The sequence below is a fragment of the Passer domesticus genome, chromosome 5, assembly GCF_036417665.1.
Source record: "Passer domesticus isolate bPasDom1 chromosome 5, bPasDom1.hap1, whole genome shotgun sequence".
NCBI classification, from domain to species: domain Eukaryota; kingdom Metazoa; phylum Chordata; class Aves; order Passeriformes; family Passeridae; genus Passer; species Passer domesticus.
Genome location: NC_087478.1, coordinates 6,080,435 through 6,096,751, shown reverse-complemented (window position 1 = coordinate 6,096,751; position 16,317 = coordinate 6,080,435). Strand labels below are relative to the sequence as shown.

General features: G+C 43.9%; 1 protein-coding gene across 2 annotated transcripts in view; it reads left to right on the top strand.

Annotated features, from left to right (window-relative positions):
* The first annotated feature begins 13,565 nt into the window (after positions 1–13,565).
* The window catches only part of FAM107B (family with sequence similarity 107 member B), a 58,478-nt gene continuing 55,726 nt past the window's right edge, over positions 13,566–16,317 (top strand). Inside the window, exons 1-2 of one of the 2 annotated variants that reach the window (XM_064421815.1) lie at positions 13,566–13,706; positions 15,462–15,578. The gene's annotated coding sequence lies outside the window, so the exon portion shown is untranslated. The remainder of the gene's footprint in view (positions 13,707–15,461; positions 15,579–16,317) is intronic. The other variant, XM_064421818.1, reaches the window with a different exon arrangement.

The following is a 16,317-nucleotide window of genomic DNA, read 5'->3' as shown; positions in this document are numbered from 1 at the left end:
ACACCAGCAAAGCTTTTTTTTTGGCTTTGCCTCAATAAGATGGGATGCACAGGGTGATGCATAATGTGTTTTCAACTTAAGAAGTTTTATACCACTTTCAGTCTAAAGGGAGGCCTGACTTTGCCCTGTCTAAATGAAAGCCCAGCTGTGAACCTCAGTGTGACCAAGTCCTGAGTGCTGAGGCAGTCAGACTTCCTAAAGCTGAGTAGGACAATTCCAATTGAAGACATTGAGAAGGAGGCATTGATATCCTCACAGGCTGGACATGCACTGGAGGTGTGAGAACTCAATTAGGCACACCAGGATTTGACCTTGGCTCCCTCATCTTAAAAATACCCCAAATTCTGAAGTCTTAAAATCTGAGGCAGGACAAGCTAATTATCATGTTCTGTAGATTTCCCCAGGAATGCCATTGTTGCTGGTGTGAAAATTCCCACAGAAACCCCTCAGCTCATGTGCATGAGTTTTCTTTGTTTTCCAGTAAAAATCCATCTCACTGGAAAATTCCCAGTCTTGTCATAGAATTATCCTTATAATTTGTACCCATGGACATACAACTGCAGGTGCATTTTTTTTTTCCAGAGCTAGGCACAAAGGAACCAGTGCCCACAAGAGGTACAAATTATCCTTCCCTATAACTGAGGACAGACAACCACACTGACAGTAATTTATAGGTACAAAAGAAGAAAATATTTTAAAAAAGGAAAAAAAAAGTCAAGGCCCTGTTGCATAGCAGGGATCTGTCAGGTTCAAATGCATATTCAGAGTGTGAAAGGGCACAGAGGAGTGAAAGGAGAAGGCATGGGTGAGAAAGAGAAGTATCTTCAAGCAATTTAAAGCTGTGTCAGGAAAACAGGAAAGCAAGCTGAGGAGGTAAAAGGCACTGTGGAGGGCTGTGTGATATTTAATGAACTCCTTGCCCTCAACATCTGCTACTGACCAAAGAGGTGGGCACAAGAATGTCCTGTGGTGGCTGAGCCTACAAAAATTAAATCAGATTTACAGCCTTTGTGAGGTTGTTTCATTCTAATTATAAAAGTAGCAAAATTCTACTCATCCTACTACTTTTAATTCATGGCACTTTGGATGTTGGAAAGCCCAGCTTCTGCGTGAGTGCCAAAGAATCCATGAGCAGGGATGTGGGATCTGACATGGATTGTTCAAACCAAAACCAAGGTGGGCCAATCTATGCTGGTGTCACAGAATCAGGGAATGGCCTGGGAGGCCTGGCAGAGCACCCTTGGCAGCACTGCTTCAGCTCATGGATCCCCCCAAGAAGCAGCTCTCGTGTTGCTGTACTTGTTACAGCATTGAGGGATGCATGGATAGCTTCGTCCTTTAACCCAGAACCTTTGTGAGCAGGCAGACCTCAGTCAAATCTCTGCTCAGCTGCCCTTTCTCCAAACTGCAGCTGAGTTTCAGCCTTTTCTGCCTCTCTTTGTGAGGCAGCTGCTCCATCCCCTTGCCTTCAGCTGTCTTCCTCTGCACCTTCTCCAGCCCCACCAGGTCTCCACTCTGATACATCAAAGCTGAGATAAATTGTGCTGGGTTTGTCCTGCAGAGCCTTTGGACACGTGTGACAAAGGGACACTGCACAAATTATAAGTCACACAACCCTGGCTGATACAATTTGGAGACCAAGAATTATCCCTAACTCATAACATATTGTATATAAATTATTCCATAATTAACAAATGATTCCTCATTTGTTTGTTTTAGTTTCTGCAATCTGTTCATGAATAGTTTGTGAATATAAATTGTAAAAAATCCAGGGAAAAAATTGTGCATGGAATTATCTGCTGAGCTCCCTTTGCCATGAGTTTCTTGCCCTTGTTTTAGTTAAATTGTCACTCTAACTTCTTGCAGATTACTCGTTTTTAATCACAACCTTGCAAGAATCCCCTGGAAATACCCTTGCTTGCCAGTTGCTAACAAAACAGATCAACTTGCAGCTGGATTTAAGTACAGTTGATGAGAAAAGCATTTCATTGTTTCATCAAACTACCCCCTTCTCCTTGTTTCCTTCCACTGTGAACCCTCTAGTTAGCAGATTATTTCCTACAGCAGAAAAAAGCCATCAGGCCTTTGGTCAGACTCCAGCCCTGCTAGGAAAGCTGTTGTGCTGATGGACCAAATGCTTCCAGCTCCACCCTTTTCCTCTGCCCTCTCTTGCCATCACCTCAGCACATTCCCATGATCCCAGGCACCCAAGTGGATTTGCAGACCCAAGTCCTGTATCCTGTAGTCAGACACAGAGCTGTACCAGGGGATTACAGCATCCAGTAATCTAGAAATTGGCTGGAACTGTTGTGTCCTATATGAAATATGACAATCTCCTAACCCATATGTACAATTTATTAATGACGGTTGAGATGGGAGAAGATAAACTGATTATATAGATATTCATGCTCTAGAGTCCTGAATGATCTAAAATGTCAGAAGCACTGAAATTTAGTCTAATTCCATAGACTAAATAGCTCAGGATTGTTTTAATTGGGTTATGTATTTAGTTTAAATGAGCATGAGATGGCTCTAAGTAGTCCCTGAATAATAAGATTAACAAAGGAGATGGATTGAAACCAGAACCAGAACCATTTGTCTAACACCTCCCAGTCAGGGACTTTTGATTATATTCCTGTCATTCCCACTTTGGATTTTGTAAACAAAAATCTGCCATATGCTGTCATATGCAAACAGGGCCTCAGGTTCAGTGCTTGGACTGGTAAAACCATGTTTGTATGCAAGATGTGGCAGGTCCTAGGAGGGCTGGTGACACATGCTAAGCTTCAGCTTGCTCCCTCTGATCCCTTGATCTCAGCGGTCTCTGAAATGAAACGTGCCACAGGGAACACTTCTGCCAGCCTTTTTCCATTCACTTAATTGCTAACAAAATGTGTGTTTCCACTCTGGATGCTTGAGACCAGGACAATGACAAAACCAAGGAGCCATGAGTAAGCACTGCTGAGCTTCCCTCTCCAAAATTCATTCCGTTAACACATACACAAATTAGGAAAAAAACATTGATTTTCCATTCCGTCTCTTTCTGGGAATGAACGTACGGAAAAACACCACTCATCACAGGAGGTGAATGAAATATCCCTCCACTGCCATTAAGTCCAGGGAATACAAACAATGAGAGACACACGGGGAGGACTTCGTGTTGCAGGCAATGGAAATGCCATTTATCCAGAATTTAATGCAAAGGAAGCCCCATAATGAAGAACAAACACATTACAAGTTCTGCCCAGGATCACCCAAAGTATAACATCAGTTTTGCTAGGAGAATTGGTATTTCCAAAAGAAGATTTCTTTTCCTCCAGAAAGAGGTTTTTAGATTAAATGGAAATATTTGTTACAAGTTTTAGGAAGGCATGTGGGTTTTGCTTAATACGTGAACAAACTCTGAAAAAAATGTTTGATTTTAAACTGAAGCAAAATTGTTTTCAAGTTTTCATTTAAATATTTTGCAAGAAAGCCAGAAATTATGTCTGAGCAGCTGTTTTTATCAGATCAGAGTCAGCTTGAGTATTGTATGTCTACCAATAAAGACAAATTTGCAACTCAGTATAACTCCTCTCAGAGGAGTTTATATAAATTCCTGCCAAAACCCACCCTGTAACTATGTCCATCCAAGTGGTGCACTTTCCCCTTATGATTTCCACAGCTCAAGGACATTTAGTCTGAGTAAAGACTAAATGCTTTCTGCAGGGCCACGATGGTGAGTGAATACACTGGGAAAACTCCACTCTCCTCTACAGCCAAGTTGCTCATTCTCTCACTTCTAGGGCTGTATTTTTCCAAAGATTGATTTCTGATGTTTTCTAACCATCCTTTATTTCCACAGGACACTAAAGTGAATTATTTCACTTCTGTGCTTCCAGGAAAAGCCAGCAGGAAGCCCTTTGTTTCCCTTTCTTCCTCCTTTGTGCTAAGGGGATTTATTTAACACAGCTGGGAGGTCAGGCCCCCAGAGGTCTATTTGTACGTAATTCTACAACTGCCTTGCATTATAAAAGAATGCAAATGCAATATGTATTGACTCTATGGGTCACAGTGGCACATCTTTTTTGGGGAAATATTGAAGTTATCTGTAAGTACATAAATAAGGGAGTGCACTGAAGTATGCTCTATTTAGAGGGTGCCTCTGCCTTAGTTAATAACACAGAAGAAACAGCTGATCAAAACCAGAATTCAAATGGCATAAATTTGAGGGAATTACTAGGAGATAATTCAGATTTCAATCCTTTGATAAAAGGGACCATAATTTAGCAAGATGAGTCCTGTAATCATGTAAAGGAGAGCAGAGCTTTTTGTTGGACGTATTTGTTTCAGTAATTGTTTGTCATGGGGCAGCCCCACTCACCATTCAGCCTTTCATCTCCTTAAAAAACACTCTGTGGCTTTTTTTTTGAAATTACATTATTGTTTTGATGAATTCTGCTAGAAACTAAAGCAGGATTACAAGACCAGAATTGCAATAAAGGATACTGGGTACTTAGGGAGAGGTGAAACCTCACTTTGACTAAATTATAATTTGAACTATTTTTTCCAGTCAGCCAGGAATTGTGGACTTAACTAAAATTAAGAATCTCTTGCTGATTTTGAGGGGGCTTGGGTTAAACAATACTGCTGAGATCTAACACCAGAGAAGCTTATAGAAGTTTGCCTCCAAAAGGATAATGTTTCCTTTAACAAGAATTGTACTAAGCTATAGTGATTAACATTTACAAAAACTCTTACTAACCAGGGCAGAATGAGAAGATTATTGAGCTTTGAAATTTCTTGCCAAAATATACTACCAGAATCTCACGTAAATTTAAGGGGAGGCTGGGCAGGTCCAAGGGAAAAAAGGTCAGTGGAGGATTGTATCTAGAAATCTCCATCTATTTGTAGAAATTAGTAGAAATCTGCAGTCAGTTCAGGAGGCTGTGAGTATCTAGAGATGGTGAGTGGAGTATCATGCATGTTTGTCCTTTTCTTGTAGTACTCCTTGGGAATTTACTTTTGTACGTGGGTTGTAACAGATTTTTAACCTGAACACTACAGCCACTCTTTACAGACTTTTTATGTCTTTATGCTATGATTGATCAGGGGGAAGCACAAGAAAGGTTCTCAAGAGGAAACTCCTGTGAGGCCTGTCCCAGGACAGGCCGTGTTTCCTTGGGCTGGCAATGCAGGCTGAGGAAGGATGATCTGTGTGTAGTCCCACCATGCCCTTGGTTCAGAGCTCCTTTTTTATCATCTGACATCCCAATCTAGCTGGGCAAAAATTAATGATCTAGCAAACAGCTCACAAAGATGACAGCAGCAATGAGATTGTTGATTTCCCACCAGAGATGTCAAAATTCACTCTGTATTTGGAGCTGTGTGAACAATAAACTTCTCTTTGGTGAAAGGAAATGCTGTGGAATAAACATAGTCTGAGACATTAATGCATAATTAGAATAAGTCATTAATTTTGAGTCCAATTGCCATGTAATCATTGGTGTGGGTTTACAGATTCCATTAATTTAATTCCTAAATGCACTTTTTCCCCTGAATGAAATAAATCCTGTTTCTTCCCATTTATCCTGGTGAAAATGCAAAGCTGTCAAAAAGTCACCCATTTAATAGTGCTCAAACATTGTTTTTATATTTGCATTAAGTCAACATGCAATGTAAGGCTTTTTCCAGAGGAAGGGCTCTCACAAAAGGCGAGGTTCAAGACAGGCCAGAGCTCAGGCAGGATCTGCAAATCTGCTGTGGTGTGTGTGTAAGATCACAGAAAGTGACAGCAGTTGTCTCAGTTACTGGAACTTGGAGCAGGTGCTGATCCAACAGGAGCACTAACAGGCTCCTTTACTCACCCTTTAGTCGCTATAATAAGATGACTCCACAAATGAGATACTTTTGTTCACGGAGTTGTAAGATGGAGTATCTCATCAGCACTGGTGTGTTGAAACTCATCCAGCAATCCAGAACATAATTTATCTGCCTAACACTGCAAGATGTTAAGATAAGATTGTCCCTTTTCCATTTGCTCTCTCACATTCATTGATCTCATAAATTAAATGTCTCTCCTGTATTTTGGCTTGGCCATGAAGCATCTCCCAAGGTTTCTGTGGCAGGCTGGGGATTCTAAAGTGATTTACCCAATACCTTTCCCAAGGCTGTCACCTGGATTGTCATACACGTTGTTCCTGCAAATAGAAATACTTACAAGTAGTTCTACTGACAGGTAGAACTTTCAAATGGATTTTTAGAACTGACAGTGGTGAAATAACAGTTAATATTAGTAGGAGTGGCAATACGTTTTTCCTTTGGAAACCACATGAAAATCAGGAGAATGGCCTGAAAATGCTTAGCTTCATTCTTGAGTAGTCTTGTTTACCTTATGTAGGAATAGTTTATCTCATTTCATGTTCACTGGGGAAGCCACTTCTTGAATTGTGCTCTCCAATAATTGAGGAGACGTGCAGGATTAGATCAGGATTTGTAATGAGGGGAGAGCAGCCCTGAGGCAGATGCTCTTAAGCAGAGCTATAATTTACTGGCAACCTTATCTAAGATATGGTCAGTCAATAAGAAAGCTTCAGAGGATGTCAGGGTAGCCACAGCGTCAATCAACCTGCTGATTTCTTCATAAGGAATACCAGCTGGTTACTGAACCACAGGGGGCAGACAATAAAAATGAAGCGTTAGAATAATGATTTATTTCAAGTGGGAAACCAGGAAAAGAGTTAGAAACCTATTTCAGTTAATCGCTTGCTTTGCTGTCATTACTCCATTACTATTTGTAGCAGAATTGGTGACAAGAGATTCAGCTGAAATTCTAAACTGATTAAGATGAGCTGGACCTATTGTGCTCACACTGTGCCTTCACTACCCATTGCTGAAGGCTCTGATTCAGCATTCCCCATATTTTCTTCCTTGATTTACACAATACACTAATGCACAACCCAGCTTCTCAGCCATGGCTGGAAGCACAGGCTATGGCTCTGCTTTCCCCTGGGATTCTATCCCATTTACTTTGTTTCCTCAGCTTCTTCCCACAGTTCCCCCCATGTGTCTAGAGGACCAAGACAAGAACTCCCATGATGAATGACTCAGTGAGAAAGAATCAGAGAGACTTTGAACTTATTTCAGCACAACTTCCCCCCATAGGAAGAATGACCCCAGAAGTCCCAACTGCATGCAGGACTAGAGATAATCCGGGCAGAATTTCATGGTGTGACTCCCTAAAACGGGCCTGAGCCAGTTGGAGATGCCATGTGGTGATCACAGACCCAGTTCTGGAGTGGGCACACACTCCAGTGAGGACAGTGGGACAGTGAGGACCTGGACCTGGACTCCTGTTCCCAGAACTGCTACTAGCCCACTGTGTTAGGTTGGAAGTCTCTGTCACCCCATCACTTCTCTAAATCATCTGCCATCCTGTGGCTCTTTTTTTTGTATTTATGGAAATTATGGAAAACCAGAGCAGCTTGGCTATATTAAGGATTTCTAGGTGCTCAGCAACTGTTGTGGTATGATAAATTTGGCTAACCTGCCCATGCAAAGGGATTTGCATACATTCAAAATTACTTCATCATGGACCCACCAGTTCTGCAGAGCCTGCACAGAAGGTCTGAGATGCTGAGCTTGCTCAAGACTCTCTGCTTGGCACAGCATAACCCATATTCATGGATTTCTGCATAGGGAATCCCACACAGAAGTATGGGGAACTCAACACCTAGAGATTCAACTTTTTGCTTTAGATATCAAAGGCGAGCAGGTGGGGTTTTTTTTTCCTTTTTTTTTTTTTTTCACTTCATTTTTAGGCATGGTGATTTCTAATTCTCCTCTTAACTAGGGTTGGAAGAAGAAAATCTAGTTTATAATTTCTAAATTAGACATGCTTATATATTCTGGTGATGGGCATGCTGCAAACACCATGGTTATTGATCAGCTACCAGGAAGAAAACTAACTCTATCCCAGCCAAAACCAGGACAAGTTGTTAGGTTTAACCAGCACATTGAGATCCTGTGATGGAAGATGCTGTAGAGTGTTGATCCATGCGCATGATCCTCTGCAAGTGTGTACATGGCCCATTGAAAATCTCCAGAGTGCAATCACTACTGCACAAAAGACAGAAATAAAGCTACTTGTCCCTTGCAATTTGCATGTGCTTTATGGTTTAGGGCACAGAGAATATCTGCCCATCTTTCCTTTCATGGAGGAAAGAGCACTTGATTTTTTTCTGGTAGTGGGAAATGATATGAGATTGTCTGTTCCAATTGCTGTAGGGCTACCCCAAGTACAGTCTGCTAACAGCCTGTCATCCTGGGTGAATAAACCAGCTTGGGAATGGAAACATTTGCCCAGCCTGCACAACAGTCCAGATGTGTCCTGGCTGGAGGCAGGGACAGACCTCCTCAGAGGCTTTGTCTCACGTTTTTCTGTGTCTCCAGCTATTACAGCTGTATTTCCACAGACTTTCCTGTGTCATCACTGGGAAGACAGCTGGCCATGTCTTTTCGGGCTCAGTAGAAGCAAAATTCCTCGTGATCTACACAGGAGCAGGAGCAGCTTCCAAGCCTTCATCAGGCTTTGTTGCTTCATCTCATCTAAGAGGCTGACAGAAATACAGGCTCAGTCTAAACTTACTTGAGGGCTGTGGCAATTTTAGCAACAGCTTAATTAGCTGAATGAGGCTTTCTGTGTCAGACATGACTCAAGAGAAGTCGAATGGGAAGGAATTCTGGTATCTTTACTTGCAGCACTACAAGGCTTTGGCCTTTCAGAGCATGTCATTGAGTCTGTTAAAATGTTCTGCATTACAAACCTGAGCCCACCTGTAAATGTATGTTTGAGGGTGTGATTTCCCCAGAAAAGAGCCATGGAATGCTAGGCAATGTGTATCTGTATTTTACATAGGATGTGTGTCCTTTTCACAGATCCTGTGTCCTTCAGGATCAAACTGATACATAGGCTCAGAGATCTTGGTGCTTCCCTGTGCCAGTGCCAGGGCTACAGTTTGTGTTACTAGAATGGTGTAAGATCACTATAACGACATGAGAAGGCAAGCAAAGGCACATAAAAATGGCAAGATTAGGGGTGAAGGTGGCCAGAAAACCACAATCCAAGCATATCTATAATTTTCTGACCTAATGTTATGACACCTTGAGGTTCTAGAGGTCAATATTGCATTTTATCTGAAGATGAACCTCTCTTAGTGTCTTCTATCTGAAAGTTCAAATGGTGTCAGTAAGAAAGTCAAAGTTATTTTTTCTGTTCTACTAGACCAGAACCTGAAGCAAAATGACTTATTTCAGGTTGCCCAGAGAGTCAGTAGTGGAGGCAAGATGAGAAGCTTAGTCTTAAGTCCTAGCAGAGGAAGTGCAGACCAGCTTTTCAGACCCCAGACTACAGGCAGGGATAAAATCAGCCTAGAAAAAAGTTATCAAATTAAATTCTACTTTTGGAAGGTAAATTAAATCCCCCCCCTTTTTTTTCTGCAGCCTGGGGAATGAGCATGTTTTGGATCCAACTGTGTGACATTAATCACTATATGGAATATTTGAGCCAAAGGTCATCCTCAGGGGGCCAACTATTAACATATGGGATTTATCTGTCTACTTCTTCCATAAAGATGCAGTGTGCTGGATAATTAAACTTCTGAGTGCCAGTGTGGAGTGCAGTTTGTTTTTTTCCCCTGCTCTTTGTGATTCGATCCAGAACCATTTCCTTTCACTGTATGCTCAGAAGGGGAGGAAGCAAAGGTGGCATCCTGATCTTCATTATTAATACACAGGAAAACTTGGAGGAAATCCCTTTTATGCCCCTGGCTTTGTGTAAAGAAAACTCTTGCAAGCTCTGAAGTCATATTGTTCAGCTCCTATATATATGTTCATCTATGTGCATAGCAGATGTTTCTTCAAGTACTTAACTGATGTTTCTGCAGAATTATGGTATGGAAAAACATTCATAGCAACCTGTATTCCCATTGATTTACTTCTATTAAATTAAAAATCTAGGGAAAAAAATTACATTCAAAGCGGCTACAGATGAATAAAGAAAACCACAGACTCCTGTGATTCAAGTCAGTGCTTCCCCACATTATATGGAATAAAAATCCTGGTGTACAGGTAGCACTCAGCTCCTGTTTGCAAAGGGGAGCAGGGCACAGGGAGGCATTTCGCCACTCTGAGTGAAGAAATTACACAACGCTAAAGAAATTCTGAGGAAGGCATTTAGGTGAAGCTGCTCAGGTGCTGCCTTGTACAACCACCAGAAGCACTTTCAAGGCAATCAGTCCAGTTCTAATACCAACATTCAGGGTAGGGGGCACAAATCTCTCTCCGAGGGTACCCACCTCTTGCCCAGCCTTCATGACCTGCTTAGACAAGACGTCTGCTTGCAGACAGCTAAAACTGGGCAAGGGGAATCCCACAGCAGCTGACTCCACTTGTGTCTGCCCTTGTAAAATACTCCACTTTGTTTCTGCTACAGCAAAATTGTTATTGCTATTATTTAGGGTTATAATGTGGTAACACTCAAAGGCCGGGTATGGTGCAGGCACAGCATAAAATGCAATTCCCTGCCTCACAAAGAGGGATTTAAATTAAAGGAAGATTTTGCTTTTAATTCTGCAGCTTGACTAAAAAAATTACAAACAGCAACAGGCAATTAAAATGCATAATACTTGATTAATGAGATATCAAAATGCCAAAGTACATATTACAAATGTCCTGTGATGATCATATGATAGAATGTCTACGCACTTTTGGCTATAATATTAACAAGAAGGGAATTTTTTCATATTAAGTATTTCCAGTAAATCATTCTGTCTAAAGTGTAGCCAGTTTATTAATTTTTATTTAAATTCCAATACACTGCTTTTAATTTAAAATAAAATGGTAATATTTTACATTTATATATTATTTTTCATCTAGAAAGATCCCTGAGGCTTTTTTGAGTGCTTTCTAGAGTTTCAGTACCCACAGTGCTGGGGGGAGAAGGCTTGTCATGAGTAAAATGCAGTTGTGGCCAAATTTCTTCATCATGTGAATCATGGGCTGTAATTTTCATGTGGTCAAAAGGCAAAAGGCACATACAAAGTGCCTTAAAGAAAGAAGAGGAATTCCAGGAATCTGATGGCTCACAGATGGGATACAATGCTGGCCACTGATCTGTTCCTCTCTTAGGGGCTGCAGCTGAGCTGGGCTGACTCATTCCTCTGCCAGGGGTCTGAGGTACCAGGCAGCTCTTGCACCAAAGACACGCAGTGTGATGACTCAAATTATCCCTTAAGTTACTCGTGAGATCTTTGACTCAGAACTATCATTTCACCACTGTCTTTTATTAAGGAATTAAGACAAGAGGGTAAGAGGTTGATCTCAGCCAGTGCTGCTCTTCAGGTGTGTCCTTGGTGAGTCCCTTCAAATCTGCCCCTCACAAATCTTCCCCTTTCATGCTTCTGTCCAGCAATCCAGGTCTGGATACAGCCATGGCAGCTTAGGGGCTGCACAGCATTACAGTGATTTCACAAAGCAAAAGATAATTCTATATGTATGTGGATTTTGTTATGTCTACATCTGCCAATGATGCTCCATAACCATACACTTAAACTGAATGTTCTACATCTGCCAATGATGCTCCATAACCATACACTTAAACTGAATGTAACTCTGGAACAAAACACCATGAGAAATGCCCGTGCTCCTTTGACAAGCCATGGCAAGAGACACAGAGTTTTTAGGTAATTTTGCCTCAGAAAAGTGTTACATTCCATTTAAAGGTGTGGATGTGCAGGACCTGCTAGGAAGACCATACATATCACAACAAAATTGCTGTCTGAGCTGAGGAAGTGTTGGGAAACACTGAGGTAAGGTGTCAGATTTCAGAGCAGGGACAACTGCCTGTGCAGTGTCTAAGGCAACAGAGATAAAAAATCTTGATCGGGGCTACTACAAAGTGTCTTTAGAAAACAAATTGGTAATGTTTGCATACAGAAATTATATGGAGAGGTCTGTAAGGTCAAGAATGCAAAAGATAGGAAAATCCAGCATTCTGCTGGCCTTGCAGTTAATTTTATTTCGTTGCTGTTTACAATTTTCTGGCCATAAACTATTTTCCCTCCCATGCTTCAGAGAGAGGGTTGCTCACAGACCAGGGAAATAATCAATATTTATACTGCCTCATTCATGCAGGCACATCATTTTACCATATTTATTTTAAAATAATCAATTTTTATGAGTGTCCATGAGCACCATATACAGAACAACTATATCTCACAGCACTCCTGTAAAGAAAAGAGTGCTGGGGAATGAGGCTGCCCACTGCCAGGGCTGACACTGTGAACATGGACAACACAAACAGCTGTCCAGATTGGCATGTCACAAGGGACTTTTGGAGGAGTTTTAGTATTTTTTAACATTCCATCTGTTCACAGGACAGCTCTGATTGTGTGTGCAGGTGCTTGGCAGCGGGCTTGAATTGAACCAGATGTGCCAATGGCCACTGGTGCCCTGGATTTCATCTATTTCCTAGGCTTCAACGCGGCTGCCCTTTATTCCTAGTGGAAGAACAGCTGGACACAAAGACCTGAGCAGTCTTTTAGTACATACCAGCACTCCAGATTCAGTCCTGTCTCACAGAAATCTTGTTTCTCCAACTCGCTCACTGCCCTTCCCATCCTGGGGCAATGGGTTATTTAGGATAAATTCGGTGGAAATAGCACCATCTACTGAGCACCCAGCACTCTTCCTGTGGGACCTGTGGGGCTGGGGGTTTTGCAGGGGAAGGGTCTGTCTCCACAGCCCAAGGGATGCTGAATGTTTAGGTCCTCAAATTACTGAGCTCCCCAGATCAGGCTGAAGCTTTTCATCCCTGAGATGACTGCAGTCGCTGTGCTGTGATTCACGTCATCTGTTTTGAAGAAACGCAAAATAATCCCAGTGATAAATACACAAAAGAAACCTATTTATCCCAGTGTGTACCCCAGCGTAAACATACATTTCATCCCCAAATGCCTTTGTTTGGGTTCATCCCCCAGTCTGAGCACGCTATGCCTGATGTGTCCCCGATCCTTTCTCATGTCTCCATCGTGTAATGCTCGCTCGGAGACAGATTTTGGGTACACTGAACACGTGTTGGCTGGCAGGCCGTGCCCTCCTGACCTTTAACTCGGATGGGGACTTTAATTCCTACAGAATGAACGGCGAGAGCATCCACAGGGACAGGGCTCCGGGATACGGGAAGGAACCGCTGGGAAAGTTACAGGCAGGCACAGCTGGGAAATTCTTTTCCCTGGAAGGAGCGGTGGCTCCCGAAGGTGAGCCCCGGCAGGAGTTTGAGAACACCCGCGGCTGCCCCACGCGCGTTGTCCCTCCCGGGGCAGCGCTGAGCCCGCGGCTCCCGGCCCAGGCCGCCACACAGGCCCGGTTTCTCCCCCGTTTCTCTCGGGATTTCCCCCCAGCCATCCCCGCCACCCCGGATTTTTCCACGCTTGACAACAAAGGAGGCGGCGGGGCGGCCGCGGCGGTGACTCAGCGCCGGGCCCGCCCCCGGCCCGCCCCGCCGCTCCCCTCAGGCGCGGCCGGGCCGGCTCCGCGCGTGTGGCGGGGCCGGGCGGACACTCCGGAGGCATCGGGCGGGCGGGCAGCGGCCGCTCCTCTCCGTCCCTCCTCGGCTTCCCCTGCCCTCCTCCGCCGCGCTGCCGGGCGGGCAGAGCCGCCCCGCCGAGGTAGGTTCTGTGTGTGCTCCGCACACAAAGGCGCTGGCGCGGAGGGACGGGATGTCCCAGCCCCGGGGGGGCTGAGGGACGGCGGCTCCCGGGGAAGAGAGGCGGGAGCGGCGGGTCCCTGCTGGAGCGACACCCGCGCCTTCCTTCGCGGAGGGAAACGCGGGGAGTCCGTCGTGGCTCTGCATAAATTAAAGGGGGAGCAGGCAGGAGGGTGCCCGGGGTGTGCGGGGCTCCGGCGGTGCCGCCGCCCCCGTGGTGTCCCCGGCCCTCCGTGGAGCCGGTTCGGTGTGTCCTGTGGGATGTTCGGGTGTTCTTGTGGGCAGCTTTGATCCTTGGGTGCCTCTTGCAGCCGTGGGAGCACCCCCATAGCATGGCGGGATCCCTGGGTGCAGGACTGGGGGAGTGGATGGTGGTGGTCGGGAAGAGGAGTTGGAAGAGCAAATAAAAATGATAAATATTTTATTTCCTATACGTGGTGCTCTGTAAAATGAGCATGCAGAGCAGCTGAACTTCTGGTGTGGACAGTGGATGACTTCTTACAGATCTTTAAACCAAGTGGAAGCTGGGAGCGGGACAAGCCCCGAGGAGTTCTCCTGTGCTCCCACCGATCCCAGCTGGGTCTGTCAAACTTTCCCTCAAGGACCCTGGAAATTCAAGTGTCCAGGTTTTCCTGTGCATTGGGTTGAGGGGCTGCGAAGCTGGCCAGGGAAACTGCAAACAAACCACGTTGTGGGGGTGCATAAGGGGAAGGGGTGCAGTACAGGAGCTCTCTGTGCCAGAACTTCTTGTTTGCTTCAGCCACTGAATTTTTTCATAGTTTAATGAATTCTGCAATAAATCGATACTATGCAAATGTGGTGTACTGCCGTGGCTGGCATTGGAGCACAGTCTGGCCCTGTAAGCCCAGGGCATGCTTGTGGCAAACTCCAGAGAAAGGCAGAAACATGTGAACTTGGGGGATTTCTTTGAGCATTCACATGGCCAAACAAAAATGTAACAAAAGGAGGAAAAGATGTTTCTGTGTGCGCACAGTTTGGTGGCAGGGTATAGTTTGTGGTGGGAGTATTGTTGAGTAACTCTGGCAGTGGAGCTGCTCAGCGTTGTGGTACATCTGTGTGTGCTGAGTCCTCTAGCACCAGTCAGGACATTCAACTTTCCTTGACTAGGCAGAGGAGGGTGGAAGGATGTTGCTGAAAATGAGAATGATTGCTTTTGGATCTGGTAGGCAGTTTGGGAGGCATTTAAATTGTCTTTAATTTCCTTGTGATATGAACAGGACCCTGAGAATCTGTTGCTTTATTGATGGATGCTTTCCTATGGACAGACAGTGTGTACTGTGAATGTGATGGCTGCTTGTTTGGTGTCAGGGATATTTGCTTAGGGACAGTAAACAATTGTTTGCTGAGCTTTATTACAAAGAACCAGAAATGTCCCATATCTCCTGAAACAAAGCCGTTTTTGTCTTAATGCAACTGTGGGCCAATTTCATGCTTGGTGTAGTTCCACTGATGATGGTGGAGTTTTTCCAGGGATGGTTTTGGCAGGTGAAATGTCACTTCTGCATCCATAATGCTCAAGAGTAGTGTCGCTATATTGTCTCCAGCACTTAAGTATTGTTAATTAAAATGGCATGCTGATGCTTCCCAAAAGTTAGGAGAATCATCTCATCAGGTCCTCACAATACTTTCCTGCTTGCTTTCTCCTTTCTACTTCAGGTCTCATATCCTTTAATTTATTCTCTTCCTTCTTTTCCAGTCTTAGCATCTTTTTTCTCTCTTCAAAATTAAGAAGTTTCTCTGAAGTCCAGTTCACCTCCAGGCATTTAAAGCTTTTGAGACTGTGTTGAACTGTGCACCAGCCCTGCACGACTGGGTAAGTGAGGGGCTCTGTGGCAGCTGCAGTTGGGAGATCTTTCTTGCACATCCTCTCCTTCACAATCTGATTTGTGTGGTGGCTTTCTGATTCAGTGTGTTTGCTGAAGTGGCAGATTGTTTGTCAGAGTCACACAGTGGAACAGCCTGGCTTCAGAGAGAGTGATAGACTGGCCTGGGGGTGGGGGAGTATCTCAATTTTTACACAGCTGCCCATACTCAGGGCATTGAGAAACTGGTTTTTAGAACATTCCTTCATGACTTCAGTAAGGACAGGGAAATTACCTAAAAATTGGGGCAGAGGGAAAAATGGGGGGAAAGAGAAGGAAATTATCATGTTTGCTAACTGTGGGAAGAAGAGTGGAACTGTTTAACAAGTAATTGGCTCTAACAGAGCTTTGGCTCTATCAAAGTTTCAAAGAAAACATTTTATTGAATAAAGCTATGTTATCTTTGCACGCGGTTAACAGTATTAAATACATGTGGCCAACTCTTAATCTGTTCTGGGACTGTGGTAGTTGCAAACAGAGCCAGTTTCAGTGCTCAGCCTCTGCTGAGCATTTTGTATCTGACATCTCTGTGCTGTACAACTTTGGATCTATTTGCATCTCATAAGAACCCAGAGAGAGCCTGTCTGCACAGCTCAGGGCTGATACTGTGCTGACACAGTATCAAAGAGCAGGATACATGCTTGGTCTCATTGTGAAGAGGAAGAAAATGCTTAATGCTTCTTCAACTCA